The sequence below is a fragment of the Panthera uncia genome, chromosome C2 (assembly GCF_023721935.1).
Source record: "Panthera uncia isolate 11264 chromosome C2, Puncia_PCG_1.0, whole genome shotgun sequence".
In the NCBI taxonomy this organism is placed as follows: Eukaryota; Metazoa; Chordata; class Mammalia; order Carnivora; family Felidae; genus Panthera; species Panthera uncia.
In genome coordinates, this window is record NC_064810.1 from 107516106 (window position 1) to 107523939 (window position 7834).

The 7834-nt window shown below is 34.4% G+C and overlaps 1 non-coding gene across 1 annotated transcript; it reads right to left on the reverse strand.

Moving 5' to 3' along the window:
* Window positions 1-461: 461 nt before the first annotated feature.
* LOC125922165 (U6 spliceosomal RNA) lies at window positions 462-568 on the reverse strand. The gene has a single exon (XR_007457602.1). It is a non-coding gene; the product is annotated as a U6 spliceosomal RNA (small nuclear RNA).
* Between the last annotated feature and the right edge of the window lie 7266 nt (window positions 569-7834).

The following is a 7834-nucleotide window of genomic DNA, read 5'->3' on the forward strand; positions in this document are numbered from 1 at the left end:
GAAAAGTCAAGAGTTGGATGCTCAACAGAATGAGCCACCCAGGCACCCCTATTTATTTATTATAATCACCATTTTTAAGGATTTTTTTTAAATTCCAGTTAACAATGAGTGTAATATTAGTTTCAGGTGTACAAATAGTGATTCAACAATTCCATACAACACCCAGAGCTCATCACAGCAACTATACTCCTTAATCCCCATTACCTATTTAGCCCATCCACCCACCCATCTCCTCTCTGGTAACTATCAGTTTGTTCTTATAGTTAAGAGTCTGGTTCTTTGTTTACCTCCCAAACTCTTTTTTTTTTCCTCTTTGTTCACTTGTTTTGTTTCTTAAATTCCACATATGAGTGAAATCATACGGTATTTGTCATTCTCTAACTGACTTATTTTGTTTAGCATGATACTCTCTAGCACCATCCAGGTTGTTCCACTATGTATATATATGCCACATCTTTTTTTTAAATATGGAATGCTTGATGAATTTACATGTCATCCTTGCATAGGGGCCATGCTAATCTTCTCTGTATTGTTCCAATTTTAGTATATGTGTGGCCAAAATGAGCACTGTTACATTTTCTTTATCCATTCATCAGTCAATGGACACTTGGGTTGTTTCCATAATTTGGCTGTTGTACATAATGCTGCTATGAACATTAGGGTGCATGTATTCCTTTAAATTAGTATTTTTGTGTCCTTTGGGTAAATACCCAATTTTGTGCTCTTCAGGTCAAAAATATTTTTTGGAGAGGTGAAAATTTTAAATTAGGAAACCATTGAAAATAGAAACATAATTTTCAGTTCAACCAACCCCTCCAAAACCTTCTTTCAGACAAACTATGGAACCACCTAAAGGAGAAAAACTTAGAGTTCACTCCAAAGGCTATTTAATAACATTCTAAATCCTAAATAATTTAGCAGTGGAAACAAAAAAATATATACTGAATTAAATTAGATTCATTGAGTTTCCTTTCTGGTCTCTTTATTCTTCTAGGGCATGATTCTTTGATTCGATAATGAAATGCACTTTAGCAATCATTTCAATAGGGTCGTCACCAAAAATTTCAAGTTCTTCATCTTATTTAATTAGTTTTAAACATAGTGTTATCCTTACACAAGCCTAAATTCCTATTTTAGAAAAACATTCATATGCAAATAATGATTCTGATGGAATGAAACAGTGAGGAATGAATGACTACTATCTGAATAGACTCTAAATATGATAAATGTGAAATGCAATGACAAAGGCAGCCAAAGAATAGATTTCTTCAGAGACTATCACTGTTGAGCATTGACCATAATTCCAAGCAAGATCTTGACTAAAATTCTAAGTAAAAATACTTGCAAAAATATCATATTTTATCAACTTTAAAAACTTGCACTGTCTAACAAATATACAGAATGTGTATTTGTAATCGTAATAGTCACAGAATGTTTAGATCTTAAATAGCATGAATAGCCAGTAGGAGAAAAGAAATTGTGTAGAAGGATTCCAAATCCCAATATGTTTTTGTATATATTTCTATGTGATTACTTATCGACTAAATACATGTAAGCTATACATCAAAGACTTAGATACATCAAGCTTTAGAATTGAAAAAGATTTGTGTGCCCTTTTAGTCTGATTTTCTCATTTCCTTATTTTAAGAATAATGTATGTGAAAACTCTCTTTGGAATCTCTGTTTTGCTCTTATTTTCAAATATGAGAATTCTTATGTCTGGAAGAGTTAAGAAGTTGCTATGTCACATGGCTAGTTAGTGGCCAGCCTAAACTGGCCCCCAAAGAAGGTTCCCCTAAAGAAGATAGTAAACAAGCAAACAACAACAATAAAAGTCAGTAATCTAAGTAATAATAAATATTGTCAAAATGCTAAAGGGGGAAAATGGTACCACAGTGGAAATGGGATATTAAATTAGGTATTCAAGGAAGCTATCTCTAGAAATCATGGCTGGGATATGAATCATGAAGAGGAATCAGCTGTGATAAACTATGTTGTGAATGAGGAAAATGTCAAAGGCAAAGCCATGGATCTCTTTCAACTGTGATAAAGTATAAAATAACATCCTACATGACCTTTTTTAAACCCCTATTTAATCCTAAAAGTCAAGTTCCTTCCATTATACCACCGTGTTTACATGTGGCTTAGTTTCTCATGAAATCTCCCCAAAAGGGAGAGATCACATATACATTTAACATATGTGCAGATACATAACAGAATTTTAGTTTTGTAAAATACTTTCAAACACATTATTTCATTTGATGTTTACAAATAATTCTATACAGTAGGCAAGGTAGATGTTACTGGGAATGAAATGAACATCAGTTTTTTTCAAAACCTGGTCTTACCACTAAAACAACTTTAATCCTTGGGCATACAACTTTTAAACTCTGTAACTAGATTTCTTCAATGGTCAGGGTGTACCTTTTTTATAGGGTTGTTGTAATAATAATGTAAAGATATTCTTCAAAATGTATTTGAGGGGCGCCTGGGTGGCGCAGTCGGTTAAGCGTCCGACTTCAGCCAGGTCACGATCTCGCGGTCCGTGAGTTCGAGCCCCGCGTCGGGCTCTGGGCTGATGGCTCGGAGCCTGGAGCCTGTTTCCGATTCTGTGTCTCCCTCTCTCTCTGCCCCTCCCCCGTTCATGCTCTGTCTCTCTCTGTCCCAAAAATAAATAAAAAACGTTGAAAAAAAAAATTAAAAAAAAAACAAAATGTATTTGATCAAGGTATGTAGGAATTTTAAATAATGATTCTCAATAAATGCAATTTTTAGTTAAGGAATGAGAACTGGAACACTCAAAACTTTCAGTGGTATATTAAAGTCATACTACAGAAATGTGTTAGAAATTTAAATCTTTTACATTTGGAATCTCTACTCTTCCTATCCTTTTCGCCATTGCCTAATTACATATAAACTCTATTACATAAGGAGTCTTTATGCTATTAAAACACAGCAATGTTAACAATCTAACTTACTTCTAAACAGCTGTTAGTTATGGCTTGGACCTGGCTTTTTGTTGCAGTAGGTTGTGGTATTGGTAGTAGTTTTTTGTTGCTGTTGTTATTTACCTTGGGGGTTAGCTTGTTTTTTGTTTTGTTTTTCTTTGTTTTATTTTAGGGTTGTATGACATTTGAACACACAGGAAGAATGGATGAAGTGTGACATTAATGAACCAGCAGTGTTGGTTGCTTGGATTTTGTGCTCATCTAATCTTAGAGGATTCTTTATGAAGCAAGGGAAGGCTAACATGTTACAAGTAAACTAGAAAACAAATGTATGAAAGTATTCTCTCCCCATATTTTAATTTAAGCTTTTATACATTCATCCAAATAGTCCAACAACCTTTCCCATCACACTGCTATCTGGGGGAAGAAAATTATTCTGTTGTTAAGATTTAGTCAGAGCTTTGAATACCTTGAACCCAGAAATAACCCAGCTGCTCCTTGGAAACTTCCCTCAAGTGAACTCAGATTTATGCAAGAATAACCCCACAGAGGCAAAAGAAATAGAGTTTTCAAAGATAGAACTGCATTAAATACTGCATATTTGGCCACACTTACACATCAAAGTTTACAATCTTCCACTGACAATTACATTATAGTGTAACTATTATCTGTCCTTGATCTTGGCATCAGAAAGTCAATGTTAATCCTTTGCAAGCCAAATTAGATGTAGAACAGAAGAAGATCAAGATGAAGTTCTAATTTTATGGAAAACCACACAAAAATGTTCCATAACCTTCACAGTCATTTCCTATAGAATGTTACATTCATGCTATCTACAATGAGAAAACTGAGATTCATAAAAGATAAGCTGTTTACCAAAGGCCACACAAAAAGTGACAGAATCAGGATTTGATCTCCAGTCTCTGTAGAGAGGATCTTTCTACTATATAGGGTCTCTCCAGTTTAGAGCATCTTAAAGATTTCATAGCAATGTTGCATACTTTAGCTTATCTCCAACCTAAATTGAGCTTATTTAATTAGCAATGATGAAAACAGAAGGTCAAGCTCTAAATAGAATCAATTCAGTCAACCCTCCCTATTCACCATTTTCTGTTTATACTGCAATTACTTTTTAATAATTTCAGAATACAATCTCATTTGTTAGTGGGGGAAAAAAGGAGTTGGGAAGGATTTATAAGCAGTGATTAATTTTTTAAATATATAGCTGGAAAAGACAAATTGCTTTCCTGCTTCCTTATTATGCTAGCTAATGCTTATCATTTCATACACATGTCAAACGCTAATTGATTAAACTTTGAAAGAGGAAGGGAAAGAACAGCATCTCACTTTGAAATATCTTTGAGAACTTCAAATTAAAATGAACAGAAGATAATCGGGGGTGGAGGGAAACTCACACTCTCTTCATTTCAAACCAAGAGCTCACAAAAGATACCAATTCAAACCTCCCACCTGCTTGGCAATTTGAGAAAAAAAGACCAACTTATTAATATGCTCTTTTAGTTAATTCTAACATCTTGATGGTAAGTGGGCATCTGTATACTTGTTTTCATTCAGTAATCTTCTGTTTGCATCATTTTCCACATGATAAGACCACAACTCAAAGCAAGTTTGATGTGTACCCTGATAAAGCTAATCTGGCAGCAGGCAGTTTGGAAGGCTTTTCTGCATAGCAAATTAGCAGTTAGGTAATTTCTCCAAGGAAGAGTGGGAGGAGCCCTGGGTCTTTTAAAATGCCAAATAGATCGTTATTGTCATCAACTCTTTCTTCCTTAACAAAGTTAACTTCTTTAAGTATCACTGAGAGAGAGCTAGGGTCCTTTAGAAAATGAATATGGATTCCCTCGTAGTGAGCTCAGGATCATAGGTCCATGGCCAGAAACTAAACTATATTTCTGACCAACTACTTGGCAAATACGAGCGTTACATGTAAAGGAGAATTGCCCAAAGTGTGAAGCCCTCATATCACACAACACACAAAAGTCAATTCCATATCCCCACTGCTTTGATTGCTCAGTGAAAGCAACACACTCACTTAATGGGGAGAAAGCACCAAATTTCTATGAATACCGAACACTTACAGCAGTCACTAGGCCCTCCAGACCACTACAGGGCTTAGTTCCTAGTCTATTGTTTCCATTTCCCTTTTTTAAGATCTCCTAAATGTTGCAGTGAAAAAATGGTACTCCAGTTGCCTGAAATAATTAATGTGTTTCTAATGTGTCTTTCCAACAGAACATGATTTAGCTATTAGCCTGACTAAAGGCTCTTATTAGTGTCTTCCATCAGGAACCAAAGATTCTTAGAATGTCAGAGGTTTATAAAGACTACATGTTGCAACATTCCATTTAATACCTATGTCTATATGATTTCTCTTAACATTACTGCAATTGTTCTTTAATGCAGAACTAGTTGCAAAAGCTAGTCCAAAATCAGTCCAAATCTGAAGAATTCACCAATTTAAAGGAAATGTAATTTTATTACTTTAGTAACATATAATTACAACAACAAAAAATAATCAAAATCTTAGGTGGTGGTTTTCAGCTAGAAATCAGTTTTTCATTTACTCTCTGTATAGATTCAGTAAAAATTGACTGAAAATAGTTTTCTTAAAGAGGTTATACGTTCTTTTCTCTTATTCCAACTTGTTGGAACTCTTACTCCAACTTGTTGGAACTTGGCAACTAGTTGCCAAAAAAAAAAAAAAACACCACAATGTGTTAATAGAAAATGTAAAGATAAATCTCAAATGAATCTAAGAAGAGTTACCACAAATTCTGAATTAGTAAAAACTTAGATTTTACTATAATAAAAACTAGGTTAAATCATCTTTTTATCATTTATTGAACATTTAACATGTATGCAAGCTCCTTCTGTAATGTATTTGATACATTAGTGAATAAAATAATCTGGGACTGAGGGAGAGAGATAAACAATAAAAATGTTGGATAGTTCTAAGTGCCATGCAAATTAAAAAAAATAATAGTAAGGATAGGATAGGGGAATGGGGAGTGCTTGAAAGTACAAGTTGTAATTTAAGATATCCTGGCCTGGTTAGGCCTCATACAGTAGGTATTATGTGATCAAGGTAAAGTAAGTAAGGAGGGAATCATGCTGGGTCATGAGTTTTCTGGCAAAGGGAAGCTAAGTGTGAGGTCCCCAAAGTGTAAATATGCTGATAGGTTTGAACATCATCAAAGCATTAATGTGCCTACAGCAGACTCAGCAAAGGAGAACACAGGAAAAGAAAAGGACAAAAATCTGTGGTGGGGGTAGGAGGCCACAATCAGGAAGGATTTGGAAGGACTCACTTTCACTCAGTGAAACAGGGAGCCACTGGGGGGGTTTGAGCAAAGGGAGGACATACTGAACACATTTCTGAAACTATCATCTGGCTGCTGTGTTGAGAATAGATTACAGGAAGGCAGGGATTGAAACAGGGGAGCAGTTGTAGGCTATTCTGCCAATCAAGGTAAGGGGTGATGGTAGCTTGAACCGGAAAAGAAGTAAAAGGTACAAGGGCTTCAATGACACCCACCTTTGATCTCTTTGCCTCAAGTACTTTGTTCTCCTTATATAACAGGATTTATTGTGCTATATTGTCATATATATTTTTGTAATATTTCTCTCTAAATAGACTGTGAATACCTCAAAGACAGGGACTATATCTTACTCATTCTGTACTGTCAAAGTTTAGCACTCTGCCAATCATTTGAAGGTGCTCTCTATACACATTTGTTGAATAAAGTTAAAATTAATCACAATAAACAATATTGGATTTTTCATTTCAGAATAATTTTTTAAATGTAATTGAGAGGTAAAAAAAACCGAGAGGTTGAATATAGAAAAGTTTGAATATAGAATTACTAAGCTGTGAGATAGCAAAAATATAATGTATTTTGTGCCTTACCGCACTGTGAAGTAATTCACATTTAATGGTGATCTGTGGCTCTTTAATAGTATCATATATTTTCTACAAAAGCATAACAAATTTTACATTCTTTAAATTTGGGTATTGAAGAAAGGATGCCAAACTCTTCAAAATCTTAACTGTAAGAAAGATGACCATGTTTTCAGAAGTACTCAGGAGAGAAACGGTTCTTTAAGAAACCACAGATTAAATAGAATGGAGGTACATTAGAGAATTACAGATAATACACAATATAAAAGTGTAGAATTACATTTGTACTCAGGATGCCTTTAGGAAAAGTTATATTAACATAGAATCGTTGGGTCTAATTTGAAAAATGTTTCATGGGACATAAAGAGTATAAAAATGCCAAAACCTTCCACCAAAACTGACTATGAGGATGAATTGGAAAATAATGGTTTTTAACCCTTATTTATGTCTTTAACAGGAGTATAGAAAATATGGATTTCTCTTCTAGAATAACTCATTTTTTCTGATCATAAAAATAAATCACATAATTTTTTGCCAACAAAACATTTTCGTGGGCTGCCTGGGTGGCTCAGTAGGTTAAGCATCCGATTTTGGTTCAGGTCATGATCTCGCAATCGGTGGGTTTGAGCCCCGTGTCAGGCTATGCGCTGAGAGTCTGGAGCCTGCTTGGGATTCTCTCTCTCCCTCTGTCTCTCTGCCCCTCCCCACTTGCGCTTTTTCTCTCTCTCTCAAAAATAAATAAATAAACTTTGAAACATTTTCTCTATTAATATTTTGGTATATTTCCAATCTTTTTTCCGTGTAAAAATGTATATTTTCTTATTTTACAAAATTAAAATCACACTATATGTATCCCATAGCATGTATATTTTCCTTATATATCTGACCATTTTCCCACGTCATTAGGTATTTTTGAAGATATGTTTTACTGCATTTGTGTTACCAATTTACTATTTTTTCAGTTGAT